Raw genomic sequence first — 23,972 nt, 5'->3', positions numbered from 1 at the left:
ATACCTCTAGTTTTAGTACTAAAATTCGACTGGTAGACCTGAGATGCCCAGGAGGGAGAAAGCACTTTCGCTGCTGTTTTCTTAATGTGCGTTTCTTGAAAAAAAAACAAATATCAGCTTTGAGTGTACGAAGATGTGCATATACCTTCCCTCTCTTCAGTGGACTATTCATCCCCCGTACATTCCAGCTGACAAGTTTAGTCTCACCAATGCTGTGCATATGCGAATTAGATATCATATCTGCTGCTTAACAAAAAAAATATGCTGCATGGTTGTGGTATAACACAAACTGTAAGAACAAATAGATGTGCTGTAAAATCCCTTGAGAAACACAAAAAACCCTCCCAAAAATGAAAACACACCAGGAGTAGTACTTCCATGCCCCTAACCTAGAGTCAAAGCTATATCCAAGAGCCAACACATGGCCCAGAATAGCGAGATAACTACCCTCTACTCACTAAACACGGGAGAAATACCGCTTCACAAATACACTATGAAATGTAAAAATAAACAATAACAATCAGTCCTCACCCACATCTGAGTGTGAGCTTATTTTTCAGTTCCTCATGCGCTGAACATAACGAAGTCTCCAGATGAAGCCCCTATTGATTAACGACGAATCCAGTAACCCAGCGTTAATCCGTTTTTAGGTTGATATGGTGTCCGAATGCCAATCTTTAATTTCTCGGCTAAGGAACTCCTCCGCTACGGCTGCAGTGCTGAATGTACTGGTGCTGTTGTTAACTGTAACCACAAACCTCGCCGGATACCAGAATCCACACCTAATTTTCCTGGCTTTGCATTTCTCTTTAATGTGCTGAAAATCCTGATGTTTCCTCATGGTAGCCGAGGTTAAATCCGGTAAATGAACACCGGACGCCTGTCATACAGCAGCGGATCTCTCTCCCTGGACAACCGTAGCATCAGCTCTTTAACCTGGTAGTGGTGTAGCCTCTTGGCCTGCCATTTTTAGCAGGTGCTAGGCTCCGGTGGGCACGGTCCACTTCAATCGGCTGGTGGAAATGTTCTTCCCCCAGTAACTTTGGAAGCAACGTGGCTACAAATTCCGTCGGCTTATTGTTTTCGGCTTTCTCCTCAACCCCGATAATGTGAATGTTTTGACGGCGAGATGGAGCTTCAAGGTCATCCACCTTAGCTTGTAGCTGTGTGTTTTGGGATATTAGGCTTTCAAGCCACCTCTCCAATTCTTCGATTCGTCTCTCATACGATTTGGCGGCATCCTCCATTAAAGAAACACGCTTACTGACTTCTGTTAGAGCCGCTGTTGGGTTCATGATTGACTTATTATGCTCTGCATGTCTCCCATCTACCAAACTGTACAGACTGTTTACTGCCACAAGGACTTCTTCAACGGGTCCTAGCAGCATTGGCTTTAGCTTCTCCTGGGCCCTTTAGCTTTGAGGAGCCCTCGCCAGAATCTTCTTCTCCTGCGCCCTCTTTTTGTTTCTTTGCTTTACCTGACTTTGTCATTTTGTTCAGCCCGTTACAGCTCACTTCAGTCACTTAAAAAATAAGAATTAACTGCTATCTGGGTGAGGCAAAAGGTGAAGGTAGGCGCAGCTCCTGGGACACACGTCTACTCCATACCAAGACTCCACATGACCCCCCAGAATATTCATTTTAATAGAATTAATTCATCCAATCAACGATATTGAAAGAGGTGACCAATTTAATGATATCCTTTTTTACATGGTTCAATAAAGTAAGAAAGTTTTCTTCAAACAGGTGTTTGTAATTCTTAGTGACCGTTACACCCAAATAAGTAAATTGATTCCTTATAGTTTTGAAAGGGAGATTAGTATTAATTGATAACAAATTATTTAAAGGAAATAATTCACTCTTATGTAGGTACAATTTATATCCCGAAACTGACTAAAACGGGAGAGTAAAGCAAGTATGCAAGGTAATGAGGTCTCAACATTAGAGATAAAAAGCAATATATCATCAGCGTAAAGCGAGATTTTGTGAGTAATACCTCTCCTTAAAATACCACAGATATCATTAGATTCTCGAAAAGCAATGGCTCGGGGTTCTAAAGCTAAATCAAAGAGGAAAAGACTCAACGGACAACCCTGTCTAGTTCCGTGGTGAAGTTTAAATGGTTTGGAATTTTGAAAATTAGTAAGAACCCGAGCAGAAAGAGATAGATAAAGTAATTTCATCCATTGAATAAAATCTGGTCCAAAATTAAATTTTAATAAGGTTTTAAATAAATAATTCCATTCAACCAGATCGAAGGCCTTCTCAGCATCTAAGGATATCCCACATTCCGATATCTCATGAGAAGGAGAGTAAATAACATTTAATACACAGTGTATATTAAAATGGGAATGTCGGTTTTTAATAAATCCAGTCTGATCCTCAGAGATAATGGAAGGTTAGATATTTTCATTCCTATGAGCCAGAAAGGATTTTAGTATCAACACTGAGTAATGAAATTGGTCTATATGAAGAGCATTCAGTTGGGATAAGTGCAGATTATTATCTAAATGGAGAGAAGGTTCAAACATCAGAGGTGCAGAGGGAATTAGGAGTCCTCTTGCAAGACTCCCAGAAAGTTATTTTACAGGCCTGTGGTAAAGAAGTCAAGTGCAATGTTGGCATTTATTTCAAGGGGAATAGAATATAAAAGTAAGAAGTACTGCAAAGGCTTTATAAAATGCTAGACAGCCTGCTGTGTTGGCACGTGGCCAAGTTGTTAAGATGTCGGTCTCGTGATCTGAAGGTCGCTAGTTCGAGCCTCAGTTGAGGCAACGTGTTGTGTCCTTGAGCAAGTCACTTAACCACACATTGCTCTGCGACAACACTGCTGCCAAGTTGTATTGGCCCTAGTGTCCTTCCCTTGGACAACATCGGTGGCGTGGAGAGGGGAGACTTGCGGCATGGGCAACTGCCAGTCTTCCATACAACCTTGCCCAGGCCTGTGCCCTGGAAACCTTCCAAGGTGCAAATCCATGATCTCACGAGACTAATGGATGCCTATAAGACAGGCTGCACTTGGAGTATTGTCAACAGTTCAGGGGTACACTTTTTATGCAGAGAGTGGTGAGTGCGTGGATTGGGCTGCTGGTGAGGTGGTGGAGGCGGATATGTTGGGATCTTTCAAGAGACTCCTAGGTAGGTACATGGAGCTTAGAAAAATAGAGGGCTATGGGTAACCCTAGGTGATTTCTAAGGTAAGGACATGTTTGGCACAGTTTTGTGGACCAAAGGGCCTGTATTATGCTGTAGGTTTTCTAAAGGATGTGTTGTTATCGGAGAGAGTCCAGAGGAGGTTCACGAGGATGATTTCAGGAATGAAGGGGGTTAACATATGGGGAGTGTTTGGCAGTTTTGGGCCAGTACTCACTGGCATTTAGAAGAATGTGGGGGGATGTCATTGAAACCTACCGAATGTTGAAAGGACTAGATAAGGTGGATATGGAGAGAATGTTTCCTGAGGTGGGGATATCCAGAACTAGAGGACACAGCCTCAGAATTGAGGGGTAACTTTTTAGAACTGATGTAAGGAGGAATTTTTTAAGTCAAAAAGTAGTGAATCTGTGGAATACTCTGTCACAGACTGCAGTGGAGGCCAAGTCTGTGAATATATTTAAAGCGGAAGTTGATAGGTTCCTGGTTGGTCAGCGTATCAAAGGATATGGCAAGAAGGCAGGTGTATGGGGTTGAGTGGGATCTAGGATCAGCCATGTTTGAATGGTGGAGCAGAATCAATGGGCTATATGGTCTAATTCTGCTCCTATGTCTTATGGTGTAAAAGAGAAAACATGGGAAAATTTAGTGTGAAGATAGAGGACTGGGAAGCTTTTAAAGATCAACACAAAAAAACTAAAACAAATATAAGGGGAAAAAGGTGAAATATAAAGGTAAGCTGGCCAAGAAGGTGAAGAAGGAATAGGGGGAAGCACAATGAGTAGAAGAAGGAGGCGGAACTATAAGGAGGTAGTAGGCAGCTGGGGAAGGGGGCAGAGTGAAACTGGGATAGGGGAAGGGAGGGGGAGGGAATTACCGGAAGTTGGAGAATTCAATGTTCACACCAAGGGGCTGGAGACTACCCAGACGGTATATGAGGTGTTCATACCAAGGGGCTGGAGGCTACCCAGACAGTAAAAGGATAATCCTTGAGATGATTAATAAAACTAAACAATGACCTATGAGATAAGGTAACCAAGCAACAGGTTTGACTAAGAATCCAAAACAGCTTCCAGGGAAAAAAATCCAAACACCCTTCCCCCTCCCAAAGAGAGAAAGTCGACCAAAGGAAGTCAACACCTACAACTAAAAACAATATCCCCCCCAAAAATCCTGCTGGTTTAGCTCCAAATTAATTTCAAGGTTAGTGGTATTCCAACCTAGTCAAAACAACAGATAGTAAAGAAATAGTTAATTCTGATATCAAGAACTCTAGAGAAATAAGTATAATATAAAATAATATGAACACACAGAGTATTAACTCATTAAAGTCTTATTCTCAAAGTAAAATCTTAAAGGGTTCAAAAAGAGAGTTGACTACAAGGTTCACTGGAGTAAAAATACACAGTTATTCAAGTAAATTTTTGTTGAACAGCTCTAGCATGACGCTTTTAAACTTAGCACACAAAGTATTAGCACATTGAAGTCTTATTCTCAAAATAAAGCCTTAAAAAGTTAAAAAAAAGAGTTAAGTACAAGGTTTACCAAAGGTAAAATACACAGTTATTCATGTAACAAATAATAAACAGTCAATTTACTGACTCTAAAAATTTCTGGGCCTGGACACTCGAATGGAACCATTCCTTCGATCCATCTTGCAGTGTAATTCTGAGCTGCGCCGGACACCATAGAGATGGTTTAAAATTCTTGTTGTACAGCTCTGACATGATGCTTTTAAACTTAGCACGCTCTCTCATGATCTTTGCCGAGAAATCTTCAACAGTTCTAATCTTCTTACCATCATAATCGATCATACCTTTCCGACGGGTTTCACGTCCTTTGTTTGAAATTCATGAAAACAGATTATTACTGAACGAGGTTTGCTTCCAAACATCCTAGGTACTCTGGTACTCCCAGGTACTCTGTGCGCTCAGTCGATCATTGGTGTCGATTTTAAAATATCAGGGAATAACTGAACCAGAAAATTTGCAAAAAATTACGTAGGATGATCACCTTCAGTTAACTCTTCGAGACCAAGAATTCGTACGTTATTCCTTCTGCTCCTGTTTTCTAAATCAGTAATCTTCTGTCTTAGTTCTTCGTTAACGTTGGATTGTTTTTCATAACACTTTTGCAGGTCATCCATTTTCTCATTCAGAATCGACAGGATTTCTTCATTCTCTTTTATTCGTTTATCATGCTCAGTGAAGGTTTTTTTTGAATAGAATCCAGGTTTGTCCTTAATTGTTTAATTTCAGAGCCGAGTTGTTGAAACTCTTTGAAGGATTCTTTTCTGAATTGCTGAAATTCCTCAGATGCTACTTTTCTGTGTTTTTGCAGCAACTCAATAATAGAATCCAAAGATGTAGAAATAGAAGGATCTTCTTTTTTAGTACCTTTAGCAGTTCTTGTAGTCATGGTAGCCTTGGTAGAACAATATCACGTTCAAAAGTAAGGTTTTAAATCAGGTTGGAAAGTAAGACAAGTAAAGTAAACTAGGAGCAACTACAAAATGCTGTTATTCCATCCACAGCCAGCAGGAAGACTCTCCAAATCTCAAGTTGAACTCAATCATATTGTGATCACTGTATCCTAAGGGTTCTTTTACCTTAAGCTCCCTAGTCACCTCCAGTTCATTACATAACACCCAATCCAGTATAGCTGATCCTCTAGTAGGCTCAACAACAAATTGCTCAAGAAGGTCATTTCATAGGCATTCAACAAACTCACCCTCTTGAGATCCATTTCCAACCTGATTTTCCCAATTATCCTGCATGTTGAAATCTCCCATGACTTTCATAACATTGTCCTTTTGACATGCCTTTTCTATTTCTCATTGTAATTTGTGATCCACATCCCGGCTACTGCTGGGAGGTCTGTATATAGCTGCCATCAGGGTCCATTTATTCTTGCAGTTTCTTAACTCAATCCACAAGGATACAACTTCTCCAATCCTATGTCATATCTTTCTACTGATTTGATGTCATTCTTTACCAGTAGAGCCAAGCCAGCCCTCTGCCGACCTTCCTCTCCCTCTGATGCAACGTGTAACCTTGGACATTCCCCTCCCAACTACAACCAGCCTTCAGCCACGATTCAGTGATGGTCACAACATCGTACCTGGCAATCTGTAATAGTGCAACAAGATCATCCACCTTATTTCTTATACTTTGTGCATTGAGATATTACACTTTGAGTATTGTATTTGCTACCCTTTTTGACTCAACATCCCTAATGCACTGATACTCACCCTGCTAGCTGCAATTATGTCTTATCATCTGCTTGCCTTTCCTGACAGTCTGACTGTATGCTATCTTTGCTTTTTAACGATCCTTTATCCTGAGTCCTTTCATTCCGGTTCCTACCCCCTGCCAAATTAGTTTAAACCCTCCCCAACAGCTCTAACAAACCTCCCCGTGAGAACTTTGGTCTTCCTCAGGTTCAGGTGCAACCCGTCACTTTTGAACAGGTTATACCTCCCCCAGAAGAAGTCCCAATGGTCCAAGGACCCGAAGCGCCGCATCAGCTTCTCAGCCACGCATTAATTTGCCAGATCATCCTGTTTCTACCCTCACTGGCAGCAATCCAGAAATTACTACCGTGGAGGTTCTGCTTCACAGCTTTCTGTCGAGTTCTGTAAATTCTCTAGCAACGCTAATTTTAAAAAAGTGAGAGAATGCCGTCGAACAAACAGGTAAATGTTAGGAGTTAATGAACTGCAGGGCAAAGTTCAAATTAAAATGATCAGATCCTCTATTTTTTAGAATTGTTTTATACTGTGACTTATTCCTTATATTGTTTATTTGAAAGTATTGACTTTATTTATCGGGTGGCTGTTTCACGTATCATACAAGTATGACTCGTTAAATCCACCATACAACTTTATATACTGAAAATTTCAGAAGCAACAGCAGACTAGACACAGAGCATCGTTTGCCGTTCTCCCAGCAGCTGACAACGGAGAAGCTAAATGCTAGTTCCCTTAATTGAATTCGTAGGTAATGGGGGAAAAAAAAACAAACGTCCATTTTCAGATGTATAGTAATAATGTTACTGGATCAAAAATCGAACATCACGCGAATATTAAGCATGAACCATAGCATTTCAATAACGAAGTAACATTTATATACGTACTGTATTTGAGCAGAGCTGCAGTGGAACAAACTCGTCGCTCTCCGCGCAGTATTGAGCGCTGATGCCTCCTCTGTACGTTTTAAAGGTTCGTGCCGGAAATGTGGAAGCGATTTTTTCTGATTATCTGAGCTCGGAGAACTGCGGAGGAGGGTATCGGTCTGATTCTTCATCACGTTCATCCCATACCCTGAAAGTCACCTATATGGTAAAAACCAAGTTACTAAGATCTCGTTACAACAAAGAATAGTTCTAGCCTCATGACTCTTTTCTGTCGTTGTGGAACGAGAAATGCTTGCCGAGACTTTCATGGAAGAAAGTACACAATTTAAAGACAAAGCTCCCAGTCTATACTGTAGAAGTTGAAGTCACTCACCTTGCTAACCCTCTTGTTTTTAGTTTGCTTATGTACCTATTGCTCAATGTGCAGGTACCCATATAGACAGCGAACGTATTAAGGAGAAGTTGTACCTCACCATTGTTCGGCCACATTTGGAATATGCAGTGGCTGCATGGGACCCATACACAAACAAAAACACTACTTCCATCAAGCGAGTCCAAAGACAGGCAGCCCGATTTGTCACGAATACCTATGAGAGAGAAGCGAGTGTTACTCAACTTTTAAGTTCATTAAAGTGGAACTCTCTCCAAGATAGACGTGAAGCACACCGCCTGACTTGTTTTTACAAAATGTTAAATGGTCAACTCGACATAGACTACCAATCCCACATCAAACCCAAACCTATTAGGAGCAGACGAGGACACTCATCTCAATTTGAAATACTAACTAACAAGTCAGATGTGTACAGCAATTCATTTTTTCCCCGGCACAATTAAAGTATGGAGTAATCTTAATCCTAACACAGTCACACAACCAAACCCAATTAAATTTAAGGCAGCTTTTCTTCTTCAGAAATCTCCTTCTTAAGCCCACCCTCCGCCACCTCCAGTTTAAATTCCATGCGGAATATTTTGGAGGATCAAGAACCAAGAATGTGTCCTCCATTATGTCCCCTCTGAGTACAACTCTGATACTGTATCGCTCCTTATCAGTAATGCATGTTCTCCCCCTTTTTACCTACCCCTCCATCTTTTCTAAAATATCAAGTCCTGTCACTCTCTCAACCGTTTTCTGTAACCGCCACGATATCACGTCCTTTATTGATCCATGATCTAAATTCAACACCCCCCTTATTCTTAATACTCCTTGTATGAAAATAGACGAACTTCAACCCCTCTGTCCCATTCTGTCTATTACCTTGCTCCTGCCTCTTCTTGATTGTAGACTTACTGAAAATCAGAATCAGGTTTAATATCGTAAACACGAGGAATTCTGCAGATGCTGGAAATACAAGCAACACACACCAAAGTTGCTGGTGAACGCAGCAGGCCAGGCAGCATCTCTAGGAAGAGGTACAGTTGACGTTTCGGGCGGAGACCCTTCGTCAGGACTAACTGAAGGAAGAGCTAGTAAGAGATTTGAAAGTGGGAGGGGGAGGGATGGAGCCAAGAGCTGGACAGGTGATTGGCAAAAGGGATATGAGAGGATCATGGGACAGGAAGCCCAGGGAGAAGGAAAAGTGGGAGAGGGGAAAAAACCCAGAGGATGGGCAAGGGATATAGTGAGAGGGACAGAGGGAGAAAAAGGAGAGAGAGAGAGAAAGAATATGTGTATATAAATAAATAACAGATCAATGAAAGATCAACCAGAATGCAGAAGACAACAAACTGTGCAAATGCAAATATAAATTAATAGCAATAAGTAATGAGAACATAAATAATGAGATAAAGAGCCCTTAAAGTGAGATAATTAGTTGTGGGAACGTTTCAATAGTAGGGCAAGTGACTGTAGTTATTCCCTTTTATTCAAGAGCCTGATGGTTGAAGGGTATTAACTGTTCTTGAACCTCATGGCATGAGTCCTGAGGCACTTGTACCTCTACCTGATGGCAGTGGCAAGAAGAGAGCATGAACTGGGTAGTGAGATCTCTGATGATGGATGGTATCTTCCTACAACAGCACTTCATGTAGATGTGCTCAATGGTTGACAGGGTTTCACCCTCCCATCTTGTCCAAGATCCCTGCTGCCCCATTCCTACCATCCTGGTGGTATGCATTTCTCAATAGCTGCTCACACCTCTTTCTGGACCACCTTGCATCTGTCCCTGCTCTGGGCCCTGTCAAAGCAGATTGAAGGGAAGCTACCCAGCCCTGCCTGAGCAGACGCCACTGTCCCTTCCAGATCCCTGTGCTTCAGATGTGATTCAGCCATCCCTACTGCATCCTTTGCCTTTCATTTCCTGCTTGTCTAGACCTCAATGCCTGCTGACATGATTTTGTGGTCGCTGGAATCTGTACAGCAGCAATTCTCTTCTATGGGAAACCATGAACTTCTCATTTAGGCTGCTGAAGGGAAGTCATGACTGTGAAACTAAGCACAGCTAGAATGCCATATGTAACTTTGCTGATGACACCACTGTTGTAGGCTAAATCAAAGGTGTGACAAATCAGCAGATAGGAGGGAGATTAAAACTCTGGTTAAGTGGTGCCACAACAACAATCACTTACTATATGTCAGCAAGACCAAGCAGCAGATGATTGAATCACAGACAAGAGAAAATCAGCAGATGCTGGAAATCCGAGCAACACGCACAAAATGCTGGAGGAACTCAGCAGGCCAGGCAGCATCTATGGAAAAAAATACAGTCAATGTTTCTGCCCAAAAGGTCGACTATACTTTTATCTATAGATGCTGCCTGGCCTGCTGAGTTCCTCCAACATTTCATGTGTGCTGAGCAGATTATTGACTTCAGAAGGAGGAAACCAGAGGTTCATAAACCAGTTCTCATCGGGAGATCAGAGGTGGAGAGGGTCAGCAACTTTAAATTCCTCAACGTTATAACTTCAGAGTATCTGTCCTGGGCCCAAATAAAGCACAGTTGCACCTCTACTTTCTTAGAAGTTTGTGAAGAAATATAAGACCATAAGACCATAAGATATAGGAGCAGAAGTAAGCCATTTGACCCATTCAGTCTGCTCCGCCATTCAGTCATGGGCTGATCCAATTCTTCCTGCCTTCACCCCACATCCTTTGATTCCCTGGCTAATCAAGAACCTATCTATCTCTGTCTTAAATACACCCATTGACTTGGCCTCCACAGACACTCGTGGCAACAAATTCCACAGATTTACCACCCTCTAACTGAAGTAATTTCTCCTTATCTCAGTTCTAAATGGATGTCCTTCAATCCTGAAGTCATGCCCTCTTGTCCTAGAATCCCACCAATCACACCAATGCCCTTGAACATAAAAACCTACAAAGAGTAATGGATATGGCCCAGTCCATTACATGTAAAGCTCACCCACCACTGACCACATCACCATGAAATGCTGTTGCATTAAAACAACGTCCATCATGAGGGACCCTCACCATCCAGGCCATGCTCCCTTTTCACTACTGCCATCAAGAAGGAGGCACAGGAGACTCAGGACCCATACCACCAGGTTCAGGAACAGTTATTACCCCCCTCAACCATCTGGCTTTTGAACCACAAGGGATAACTTCACTCAACTTCATGCGCCTCATCACTGAATGGTTCGAACAATTTATGGGCTCAGTTTCAAGGACTTTTCATTTCATGTTCTTGAAATTCATTGCTATTATTATTCTTTCTTTTTCTTTTTGTATTTGCACAATTCGTTGTCCTTTGCACATTGGGTATTTGTCTGCCCAGTTCAGGGGTGTCTTTCATTGATTATATTGATATTCAAAGATTCAAAGTACATTTATTATCAAAGAATGTATAAATTATACAACTTTGAGATTTGTTTGCTCACAGGTAGCTACAAAGCAAGAAACTGGAAATAATCCAGTTAAAGAAAAAAAGTATAAAAATAAAAACATCAACCCCCAATGAGAAAGAGAAAGAAAAAAACACAAATCATACAAACAGTTGAAGCAAACTACAATATTCCAAACCAAAATTGAGTTTTCAGATCTGAACCCCAGAGCAGCTTGGTGTAGGGCCAAAACCTTGCTTATCAGTTCATCATATAAGTGAGCATGGAGCACAGCAGCCAGGCAGTCTTCATAGCCTCAGTGTTATGGAGAGAGGAGTGACTATAGATAGATAGATATACTTTATTAATCCCGAGGGAAATTTGGTAGAGATAGCAGAGATTGAATGAAATTGGCTCTCGTCCTGAACCCCGACACTCTGCCTTTTCAGTCTCTCTGGTGAGCGTTTAAATTGACCAAACAATGGAACAGCAAAAGGCTCCAGAGCCCCGGAGAGAGGAGTGAACATCATGGAGAGTAAGTGAAATTGGCTTTCACCTCCGATTTGGGCCAGTGCTTAAATTGTCTCAACAGTGGATTGTACCTCACACATGGCTGCAGCAAAAGGCTCTGGGCCTAGATCATGCCACCCAGCAACTCGCTCTGGACCAGATCTCGCCACCCAGCCCGACACTGCTCTCAAGTTCTTCAAATCAACTCAGTGACCAGAGCAATCCAATGTCACACCCAAACCAGTTGTATGGCCATCAGAACACCATCTGCAACAATTCTGTAACACACATCTTGGCTCATTTCCAAAACTTGCCTCACCACCACTTGTCCCTTCACTGTTTGTAGTGATAGTTTAACACAATTTACCTCAGAAAAAGGTAATTTGTGATGTTTTTAGTTAGATTTCATAGCTTTGTAACTACTAGAGAGCCGTCCCTCGTAATTGGTACCACCAACTTTACTAAAAGTTATATACAAACATTTAGAAAGAATGGGTTTGATTAAGGATAATCAGCATAGTTTTGTGCATGGCTCATGAATTTGACTGAGTTTATTGAAGAAGTAACTAGGAGTATCATTGAGGAAAAGGTGGTAAGCCTTGTCTGTAGGAACTTCAGTAAGGCCTTTGATAAACTTTCGCCTGATAGGCTGCTGTGGAAATTTAAATGGCATGGGATCCAGAGAAAACTGGATAAAAGGATATAGAATTAGCTTGCTGGTAGGAAATAGACGGTGATGGTAGAAAGTTGGTTTTGGACTGGAGGCCTGTAGTTGTGTTTCCCAGGGGTAGGTTCTGGGCCCATTACTATATTAATGTTTTGAATGACAATGTTCAAGGCATGGTTAATATAGACGACAGTAAAATAGGTGAGGTTGTCAACAGTGAAGATGGTTATCAGGATTTATAGAGGGAAGATCATCTGGGTTAGTGGGTTGAAGACTTGCAAATGAAGTTTAATTGGGATGAGGTGTTGCATATTGGAAAGTCAAATCATAGTGAATGTTAGCCCTGGGAGTGTTGTAGACAGAGGGACCTAGGAGTATGGTAAGTAGTTCCCGTAAAGTGGCACCTCGTCTTCAGCGGTTTGAACGAGGCACGACTGCGCAAGTACATGGAGGTCGGCCAGTGAGAACAGTGGGAAGAGTTTAAAAGCGAGCAGAGTTTAAAAGGTGATGGTTATTTCTTCAGTAGTTTGAACGGGGCACGACTGCGGAAGCGCGTGGAGGTGGGCCAGTGAGAATAGCGGGAAGAGTTTAAGAGGAAGACAGATTTACAGGGCGGGCGTCAGAGTAGTGGGAGACAGAGTAGGAAGGCTTTGGCTCAATGGGGCTTGGGCGATAAGGGGTAGGTTATCAGTATGTGTGTGGGGCTATTTTCTGTGCTCGGTGTCAGATGTGGGAGGTCCTGGAGACTTCTGGCTTCCTGGACAACCACATCTGCACCAGGTGTGTCGAGCTGCAGCTCCTTAGAGACCGCGTTAGGGAACTGGAGATGCAGCTCGATGACCTTCGTCTGGTCAGGGAGAGTGAGGAGTGATCAAGAGGAGCTATAGGCAGGTAGCTACACCGGGATCACAGGAAACAGAGAAGTGGGTAACAGTCAGGAGAGGGAAGGGAAAGAAGCAGGTGCTAGAGAGTACCCCAGTGACTGTCCCCCTTAACAATAAGTATTCCTGCTTGAGTACTGTTGGGGGGGGAACGGCCTACTTGGGGGAAGCAACAGTGGTCGCACTTCTGGCACAGAGTCTGGCCCTGTGGCTCAGAAGGGTAGGGAAAGGAAGAGGATGGTAGCAGTGATAGGGGACTCTATAGTTAGGGGGTCAGATAGGTGATTCTGTGGATGCAGGAAGAAACGCGGATGGTGGTTTGCCTCGCACGTGCCAGGATGTTTCTGATTGTGTCAACGATATCTTGAAATGGGAAAGAGAACAGTCAGAGGTTGTGGTACATATTGGTACCAACAACATAGGTAGGAAAAGGGAGGAGATCCTGAAAACAGACTACAGGGAGTTAGGAAAGAAGTTGAGAAGCAGGACCTCAAAGGTAGTAATCTCGGGATTACTGCCTGTGCCACGTGACAGTGAGTATAGGAATAGAATGAGGTGGAGGATAAATGCGTGGCTGAGAGATTGGAGCAGAGGGCAGAGGTTCAGACTTCTGGATCATTGAGACTCTTCTGGGGCAGGTGTGACCTGTACAAAAAGGACGGGTTGCACTTGAATCCAAAGGGACCAATATCCTGGCAGGAAGGTTCGCAAAGGCTACTGGGGAAAAGTTTAAACTAGAATTGCTGGGGGGTGGGAAATGAACTGAAGTGACGGAGGAAAGGGAGGTTGGCTCACAAATAGAGAAAGCTTGGAGACAGTGCGAAAGGGAGGATAGGCAGGCCATAGAGAAGGGACGCGCTTGGACCGATGGTTTGAGATGTGTCTATTTTAATGCGAGGAGTATTATGAATAAATCAGATGAGCTTAGAGCGTGAATAAGCACTTGGAGCTGTGAAGCTGTGGCCATTACAGAGACTTGGATGGTGCAGGGGTAGGAATGGCTACTTCAAGTGCCAGACTTTAGATGTTTCAGAAAGGATAGGGAGAGAGGCAAAAGAGGTGGGGGCTTGGCACTATTGATCAGAGATAGTGTCACGGCTGCAGAAAAGGAAGAAGTCATGGAGGGGTTGTCTACTGAGTCTCTGTGGGTGGAAGTTAGGAATAGGAAGGGATCAATAACTCTACTGGGTGCTTTTTATAGACCACCCAATAGTAACAGGGACATCGAGGAGCAGATAGGGAGACAGATTCTGGAAAGGAGTAATAATTACAGGGTGGTTGTGGTGGGAGATTTTAATTTCCCAAATATTGACTGACATCTCCCTCGAGTGAGGGGTTTAGATGGGGTAGAGTTTGTTAGGTGTGTTCGGGAAGGTTTCTTGACATAATATGTAGATAAGCCTACAAGAGGAGAGGCTGTACATGATCTGGTATTGGGAAATGAACCTGGTGAGGTGTCAGGTCTCTCGGCGGGAGAGCATTTTGGAGATAGTGATCACAATTCTGTCTCCTTTACCATAGCATTGGAGACAGATAGGAACAGACAAGTTAGGGAAACATTTAACTAGAGTAAGGGGAAATATGAGGCTATCAGGCAGGAACTTGGAAGAATAAGTTGGGAACAGATGTTCTCAGGGAAACATACGGAAGAAATCTGGCAAATGTTCAGGGGATATTTGCGTGGGGTTCTGAGTAGGTATGTTCCAATGAGACATGGAAAGGATGGTAGGGTACAAGATCCGTGGTGTACAAAGGCTGTTGTAAATCTAGTCAAGAAGAAAAGAAAAGCTTATGAAAGGTTCAAAAAACTAGGTAATGATGTGAAGCTAGAAGATTATAAGGCTAGCAGGAAGGAGTTTAAGAATGAAATTAGGAGAGCCAGAAGGGGCGATGAGAAGGCCTTGGCGGACAGGATTAAGGAAAACCCCAAGGCATTCTACAAGTATGTGAAGAGCAAGAGGATAAGACGTGAGAGAATAGGACCTATCAAGTGTGACAGTGGAAAAGTGTGTATGGAACTGGAAGAAATAGCAGAGAAACTTAATGGATACTTTGCTTCAGAATTCACTACGGAGAAGGATCTTGGTGATTGTAGGGATGACTTGCAGTGGACTGAAAAGCTTGAGCATGTAGCTATTAAGGAAGAGGATGTGCTGTAGCTTTTGGAAAGCATCAAGTTGGATAAGTCACCTGGACTGGATGGGATGTACCCCAGGCTACTGTGGGAAGCGAGGATTGCTGAGCCTCTGGCAATAATCTTTGCATCATCAATGAGGATGGGAGACGTTCCGGAGGATTGGAGGTTTGATGATCTTGTTCCCTTATTCAAGAAAGGGAGTTGGGATAGCCCAGGAAATTATAGGCCAATGAGTCTTACTTCACTGGTTGGTAAGTTGATGGAAAAGATCCTGAGAGGCAGGATTTATGAATATTCAGAGAGGCATAATATGATTAAGAATAGTCAACATGGCTTTGTCAAAGGCAGGTCATGCCTTACGAGCCTGATTGAATTTTTTGAGGATGTGACTGAACACATTGATGAAGGTAGAGCAGTAGATGTAGTGTATATATATTTTAGCAAGGCATTTGATAAGGTACCCCATGCAAGGCTTATTGAGAAAGTAAGGAGGCATGGGATCCAAGGGGACATTGCTTTTGGATCCAGAACTGGCTTGCCCACAGAAGGCAAAGAGTGGTTGTAGACGGGTCATATTCTGCATGGAGGTCGGTGACCAGTGGTGTGCTTCAGGGATCTGTTCTAGGACCCCTTCTCTTTGTGATTTTTATAAATGACCTGGATGAGGAAGTGGGGGATGGGTTAGTAAATTTGCTGATGACACAAAGGTTGGGGGTGTTGTGGATAGTGTGGAGGGCTGTCAGAGGTTACAACGGGACATTGATAGGATGCAAAACTTGGCTGAGAAGTGGCAGATGGAGTTCAACCCAGATAAGTGTGAGGTGGTTCATTTTGGTGGGTCAAATATGATGGCAGAATATAGTATTAATGGTAAGACTCTTGGCAGTGTGGAGGATCAAAGGGATCTTGGGTTTTGAGTCCTTAGGACACTCAAAGCTGCCACACAGGTTGACTCTGTGGTTAAGAAGGCATATGGTGCATTGGCCTTCATCAATCGTGAGATTGAGTTTAAGAGCCGAGAGGTAATGTTACAGCTATATAGGACCCTGATCAGACCCCACCTGGAGTACTGTGCTCAATTCTGGTCGCCTCACTGCAGGAAGGATGTGGAAACCATAGAAAGGGTGCAGAGGAGATTTACAAGGATATTGCCTGGATTGGGGAGCATGCCTTATGAGAATAGGTTGAGTGAACTCGGCCTTTTCTTCTTGGAGCGACAGAGGATGAGAGGTGACCTGATAGAGGTATACAAGATAATGAGAGGCCTTGATTGTGTGGATAGTCAGAGGCTTTTCCCCAGGGTTGAAATGGCTAGCATGAGAGGGCATATCTTTAAGGTGCTTGGAAGCAGGTATAGAGGAGATGTCAGGGGTATGTTTTTTACACAGTGAGTGGTGGGTGCGTGGATTGGGCTGCTGGCAATGGTGGTGGAGGCAGAAACGATGGGGTCTTTTCAGAGACTCCTACATGGAGCTAAGTAAAATAGAGGGTTATGGGTAAAGCCTAGGTCGTTCTAAGGTAGGGACATGTTCGGCACAGCTTTGTGGGCTGAAAGGCCTATGTTGTGCTGCGGGTTTTCTATGTTCTATGTAGACAGGGTGGTGAAGAAGGTCTTTGGCATGCTGGCCTTTATCAGTCAGGCCACTGAGTATAAACATTGGGATGTTATGTATAAATCATTGGTGAGGCCACATTTGGAACATTTTGTTCAGTCTTAATCACCCTGCTCTTGTCACCGTGAAGCTGTAAAGACAGTGAGGAGATTTACAAGAATGTTGTTGGGACGAAGGACTGAGTTATGGAGAGAGGTTGAGCAGGTGCAGACTTCTTTCACTTGGTGCTTAGAAGAATGAGGGATAATCTTAAAGAGGAATATCAATAGGGTGAATGAGCACAATCTTTCTCAGGATTCAGGAAACTAAAATTGAAAGGGCATAGGTTTAAGATCAGAGGGGAGAAATTTAACAGCTACTTGAGAAGGAACATTTTTCACCCAGAAGATAGTCAGTACACGGAATGAAATGCCAGAAGAATTGGCTGAGGCAGGTACATTAACATTACTTACTTACTTACTGTCCATTACACCGCTGGCATTTAGGGCAGCAAAGAAGCTCCTCCATCTCCTGTGGTGTTCAGGGCTTCCTTCAACATGTCAGTAGGTTTTTCTTGTTTTTCACTATTGTCAGTCATGCAAGTCCCAAGTGGAGACCCAAGAATACTGTACTCAGATGTGGAAGGTTTCTCCATTGCTGTTTCCATAACAATTTTGTTTTACCAGTCAGGGTTGTTAGCCTTGAGCTGAATCCCTGAACCTGGAGGACTGGTGGACCATTCTTTGTCTGGCCTCTACCCTTTGACCTGTTTGGCATGGATGACCCTACTAAGAGCCAAAGCAGAAAGCCCTGACTCCAGCAAACGTAGCTCTCCAGATCTGAGGCACACAAGCCTCCAAACCACGACAAGGTTATGGTCCTCTTGGAGGACATTAACACTAGTGATAAAACAATTGTCTTAGCCTGACAGTTTGGCACTCAGTCATTAATTTCTCTTTTCATTCGAAGTGCTCTGTTGACAGGTTTTTAGGAGTGTATTTAATGACTTCATGTGGATATTGTTGGTTTTGCCTCTGTACTTGTTATGGCTTGAGTTGCTTAATTGCAATATTATGGGAAAATATATCCACATTAATCAACTAATGAGACAAGATATTGAAAGTTAACATTAGTAATAGAAGACCATAAGACCTTAAGATATAGGAGCAGAATTAGGTCATTTGTCCCAATGAGTCTGCTCTGCCATTTCATCATGGCTGATCCAATTTTCCTCTCAGCCTCAATCTTCTGCCTTCTCCCTATATCCCTTCATGGACTGATCAATCAAGAACTTATCAACTTCTGCCTGAAATACACATAAAGACTTGGCCTCTACAGCTGCCTATAGTAAGGAATTCCACAGATTCATCACTCTTTGGCTAAAGAAATTCCTCCTCATCTCTACTCTAAATGGACACTCCACTATTCTGAGACTGTATCCCCTGGTCTTAGACTGTCCCACCATAATGACCAATTTAAGATTCTCACTGATCATCCTGTGCACGTGCGAGTGAAGACCATAAGACATAGGAGCAGAATTAAGCCATTTGGCTCATGGCTGACTATATTTTCCTTCATAAACTCATTCTCCTGCTTTCTCCCAGTAACATTTGATGTCTTTATTAATCCAAAACCTATCAACCTCCACTTTAAATGTAACCAATAACATGGCCTCCACAGCCATCTGTGGAAATGAATTTCAAAGATTGACCACCCTCTGGCTAAAGAAATTCCTCCTCATCTCTGTTCTAAAGGGACATCATATTTTGAGGCTGTGCCCTCTGGTCCTAGACTTTCTTACTATTTGAAATATCCTCTCTACATCCACTTTTCTCAGCCTTTCAATTTCAGTAGCTTTTTAAGATATCCCTCCTCATTCTTCTAAACTCCAGAGAGTATAGGCTCAGAGCTTACAAACACTCCTCATATGTTAACTTTCTCATTGTCAAGTTCATCCCTGTGAACCTCCTTGGACCCTCTCCAATGCCAACATATCCTTTCTTATATAAAGGGCCCAAAACTGCTCACAAAACCCCAGGTGCAGTCTGATCAATGCCTTACGAAGCTTCAGCATTGCATCCTGGCTTCTATATTCCAGTCCTCTCGAAATGAATACAAACTATACTAACATTGCATTTGCCTTACCACCAACTCAAATTTCAAATTAACCTTTAGGGAATTGTGCAAAATGACTCCCAAGTCCCCTTGCACTTCTGATTTCTGAATCACTACCCATTTAAAATATAAAAAATGGTTATGTATTTTTCTGTAGCATTCTAACTGCTTTAAGACTTAAAAATGGAGTAATGTTAAAGAATGTTCAGAATGTATGACTAAAACAGAGCAGTGCACACAAAATGCTGGAGGAACTCAGCAGGTCAGGCAGCACTGATGGAGTTGAATAAACAGATGATGTTTCGGGCCAAGACCCTTCATCAGGACTAATGTGTGACTCACTTTCTTTACTGCTAATAAATTGTTTTAGTCAACCAGGCCACTGAGATCATCTGTGTTTATCATTCTGTTATTTTGCAAAACTTACTAATAATTCTTTATATTTGGGCATCAATGATCATTTCCTGTTATAAATAAAATCTGATCTATTCATACTGGACCTTTTACCAAATATGGATTTAAATGATATTTTTTTCAAAAAATGTATAAATTCTTATTAATATGGCTGTTATGTAATAACTACAGGCTTACATAGTATTGATGGTGTATGAACTTCTCCATAAATGGGTTTGCAAGAGTTTGTGAAGTCAGCAGCATCATGTGTCAGTGCTGCACAATTTATCTCACTTCATTGCTAAAAGAACAAGGATTATTACACAACATAATGGGGAAGTTCAAAGTAAATTTATTATCAAAGTATGAAAATGTTACCATATGCTACCCTGAGATTCATTTTCTTCCAGATATTTACAGGAAAACAATACAATGGAATTTACGAAAAACAGACAAAGATTGACAAACAACCAATGTGTAAAAGAAGACAAGACTATAAGCCCATGATGTACATGAGCAGAATTAGACCACTTGGCCCATCGAGTCTGCACTGCCATTTCATCCAATGTTCCTCTCAGCCCAGCCTCCTGCCTTCTCCCTGTATCCCTTCATGTCCTGATCCACCAACAATCTATCAACATCTGCCTTAAATGTATACAAAGACTTGGCTCCACAGCTGCTTGTGACAAAGAATTCCACAGAGTTCCCATTCTCGGGCTAAATAAATTCCTCCTCATCTTTATTCCCAAAGGATGCCCCTTCATTCTGAGGCTGTGATCTGATCTTAGACTCTCCTACCATAGGAAATATTCTCTCCACATCCACGCTATTAAGGTCTTTCACCATTTGACAGATTTCAATGAGGTCACCCCTCATTGTTCTGAATTCGAGTGAATACAGGCCCAAAACCATCAAATGTTCTTCATAAGACAAGCCATTCAATTGTGGAATCATTTTTGTGAACCTCCTTTCAACCCTCTCCAGTTTCAGCACATCCTTTCTAAAATAAGGAACTGAAAATTGCTCACAATACTCCAAGTGAGGCCTCTCCAATGCTTTATAAAGTTTCAACATTATATCCTTGTCTTTATGTCTTAGTCCTCTTGAAATAAATGCTAACATTGCATTTGCCTTCCTCACCACAGACTCAACCTGCAAATTTACCTTAAGGGAATCCTGCATAAGGACTCCCAAGTCCCTTTGCACCTCGGGTTTTGGTATTTTCTCTCCATTTATAAAATAGTTAACCCTTTCATTTCTTCTACCTAAATGCATGACCATACACTTCCTGACACTGTATTCCATCTACCATTTCTTTGCTCTTTCTCTCAATCTGTCTAAGTCCTTCTGTAGCGTCTCTACTTCCTCAAAACTACCTGCCATTCCACCTATCTTCATATTGTCTGCAAACTTTGCAACAAAGCCACTAGTTCCATCATCCAAATCATTGAGATATAATGTACAAAGAATCGGTCCTTACACAGACCCCTGAGGAACACCACTAGTCACTGGCAGCCAACCAGAAAAGGCTCCCTTTATTCCCACTCTTTGCCCCCTGCCAATCAGCCACTGCTTTATCCATGCTAGAATTACATGCCTCTGCTTATGAACTAGCTACTTCAACTTCAGCACTATTACCTGGCTTTTCTATGATATTTCTTGCATTAAAGTACAGGAGCAGGGAGGTACTACTGCAGTTGTACAAGGCCTTGGTGAGACCACACCTGGAGTATTGTGTGCAGTTTTGGTCCCCTAATCTGAGGAAAGACATCTTTGCCATAGAGGGAGTACAAAGAAGGTTCACCAGATTGATTCCTGGGATGGCAGGTCTTTCATATGAAGAAAGACTGGATGAACTGGGCTTGTACTCGTTGGAATTTAGAAGATTGAGGGGGGATCTGATTGAAACGTATAAGATCCTAAAGGGATTGGACAGGCTAGATGCAGGAAGATTGTTCCCGATGTTGGGGAGGTCTAGAACGAGGGGTCACAGTTTGAGGATAGAGGGGAAGCCTTTTAGGACCGAGGTTAGGAAAAACTTCTTCACACAGAGAGTGGTGAATCTGTGGAATTCTCTGCCACAGCAAACTGTTGAGGCCAGTTCATTAGCTATGTTTAAAAGGAAGTTAGATATGGCCCTTGTGGCTACAGGGGTCAGGGGGTATGGAGGGAAGGCTGGGTTCTGAGTTGGATGATCAGCCATGATCATAATAAATGGCGGTGCAGGCTCGAAGGGCCGAATGGCCTACTCCTGCACCTATTTTCTATGTTTCTATGTTTCTAAACTACTGTACACTAGTCGCACCATGTTCAACCTTTTGATTCCTAACTTTGTCTGAGGACTTACCAACATCTGCCTTCACAAGCTCTCCACTAACTCTGATTTCCATCCCCCTGTAACTTTACTTTAACTGCACCCCCCCTCATACACTATCAACAAGCCTTCCCAAGGATATCAGTCCCACTCCAATTTAGGTGTAAACTGTCTCTTCTGTACAGGTCCCACCTTCCCTGGAATTGAACCCAATGATTCAAAAATCTTATGTCCTCCTTCCTATACCAACTTCTTAGCCACTTATTAAACTGTATAATCTTCCTAGTTCTCACCTCACTAGCAAGTGGCACAGGTAGCAATCCTGAGATCATAACCCTGGAGGTTCTACCCTTTAACTTAGCACCGAACTCTCTGAACTCCTTATGCAGGACCTCATCACTCATTCTACCCATGTCATTGGTACCTACATGCACCATGACCTCTGGCTCTTCATGCTCCCAGTTAAGAATTCTGAGGACTGGATTTGAGACATCCTGGACCCTGGCACCTAGGAGGGAACCTACCATCTGTGAATCTTGTTCTTGCCCACAGAACCTCCTGTCTATTCCCCTAATTAATGTATCCTCTATCACCACAGCGTGCCTCTTCTCCCCGCTTCCCTTCTGAGTCACAGAAGCAGACTCAGTGCCAGAGACTCAACTACTGTGACTTTCCTCTGTTAGGTCATTTCCTCCACCCACCCCTGACAGTATCCAAAGTAATATACAGTTCCTGTTGTTGAGGGGGATGTCCACAGGGATACTGTGCATTGGCTCCTTAACCCCTTTTCCCTTCCTGACTGTCTCCCAGTTTCCTGTGTCCTTTACCTTGGATGTAACTACCTCACTATACAGTATATACAACACAACAAATTTTACAACATATACCAGTGAAATTAAACCTTATTATGATTCTGTTTGACAAACTTGATTCTCAGGTCCTCTCAGTTTTTCCTCTCTTGCCATAAACCAATGTCCTCTAGTTTTAGAGTCCTAGGACAAATAAACTATGAACATCCACTTAATCTATGTCATTTGAAAATTTAACTATCATAATTCACTTACTTCCTCAAGGTCATTATATACAGTATATTTTAAATAGTTCAGTTTATTGAAGAAATGGTTGTTTGGCTTACAGCCTAAATCTGGTTTCCTCATGGGGTCTAGTCGCTCACTTAAGTGGTTTCCACATGGGGTCTAGTTGCCTCGTAATTAGGACTCAGACTGGGACAGCGGACAAAGAAAATCCCTTAAACAATAGTGCTGATGTTCTGAAACAAATCGATTTTATCCATGCAACATACATCTAGGAGCACTTCAAGTGAGAGCCCAAAGATACTCCACTAACCCAAAATAACTTCCAGTAATTTATAGTATTCATATTACAATAGTTACATGCAGATTTTTACAATTTCATAATAATTCATCAAAAACCCGGGTTCCTTTGTAATATTTGATTGCTGTTTATATCTACTGTCTGCCATGTCTTCCATGCTCTCTGTAATCGGCTGTGGTGATTTGTTTTCCTGTCATTACTCAGTTTATCTTATGATAAGCTCTCCTGCATTTAGCCTGCATTCCAACCTCAACTTGTTTATCTTTGCTATCAATGTTTTGCAATCTAAGCTCTTCCCTAATCTGATTACTGTTATGTCTCTACGAAGATTAGATTTAAACTACCTCCACTTTTGTCGTATTTCTCAATTATCCTTTGCCAGTTTGTATAACGTGTTACCAACTTTACAATTTTTTATGATTCTCAGAGTTCCATTCTTCACATTCCCCTACTGGCCCTTTCCCACACACAACTGATGAATTGTCTTCATTACTTACATTCTTCACATAGTATGTTAAGTGTGTCTGGAACGGATTCCTGTCACAGTATGTGGACAGGCCGACTAGGGGGAATGCCATACTAGATCTAGTACTAGGAAATGAACCGGGTCAGGTCACAGATCTTTCAGTGGGTGAGCATCTGGGGGACAGTGACCACCGCTCCCTGGCCTTTAGCATTATCATGGAAAAGGATAGAATCAGAGAGGGCAGGAAAGTTTTGAATTGGGGAAGGGCAAATTATGAGGCTATAAGGCTAGAACTTGCAGGTGTGAATTGGGATGATGATTTTGCAGGGAAATGTACGATGGACATGTGGTCGATGTTTAGAGATCTCTTGCAGGATGTTAGGGATAAATTTATCCCGGTGAGGAAGATAAAGAATGGTAGGGTGAAGGAACAATGGGTGACAAGTGAGGTGGAAAATCTAGTCAGGTGGAAGAAGGCAGCATACATGAGGTTTAGGA

At 42.4% G+C, this 23,972-nt stretch overlaps 1 protein-coding gene and 1 long non-coding RNA gene across 6 annotated transcripts in view; one reads left to right on the top strand and one right to left on the bottom strand.

Annotated features, from left to right (window-relative positions):
* The window catches only part of LOC134358259 (tissue-type plasminogen activator-like), a 105,334-nt gene extending 97,841 nt beyond the window's left edge, over positions 1-7,493 (bottom strand). The window contains exon 1 of one of the 5 annotated variants that reach the window (XM_063070275.1): positions 7,288-7,493. The gene's annotated coding sequence lies outside the window, so the exon portion shown is untranslated. Of the gene's footprint in view, positions 1-4; positions 55-7,287 lie in introns of those variants that run through there. The other 4 variants (XM_063070272.1, XM_063070276.1, XM_063070277.1 and 1 more) reach the window with 4 other exon arrangements.
* Positions 1-23,972, top strand: part of LOC134358260 (uncharacterized) — a 192,943-nt gene that overhangs the window by 144,155 nt on the left and 24,816 nt on the right. The window lies entirely within an intron of this gene.

Source organism: Mobula hypostoma, chromosome 18, assembly GCF_963921235.1.
Source record: "Mobula hypostoma chromosome 18, sMobHyp1.1, whole genome shotgun sequence".
Lineage (NCBI taxonomy): Eukaryota > Metazoa > Chordata > Chondrichthyes > Myliobatiformes > Myliobatidae > Mobula > Mobula hypostoma.
The sequence above is the reverse complement of the archived record's forward strand: the minus strand, read 5'-3'. Positions and strand labels throughout refer to the sequence as shown.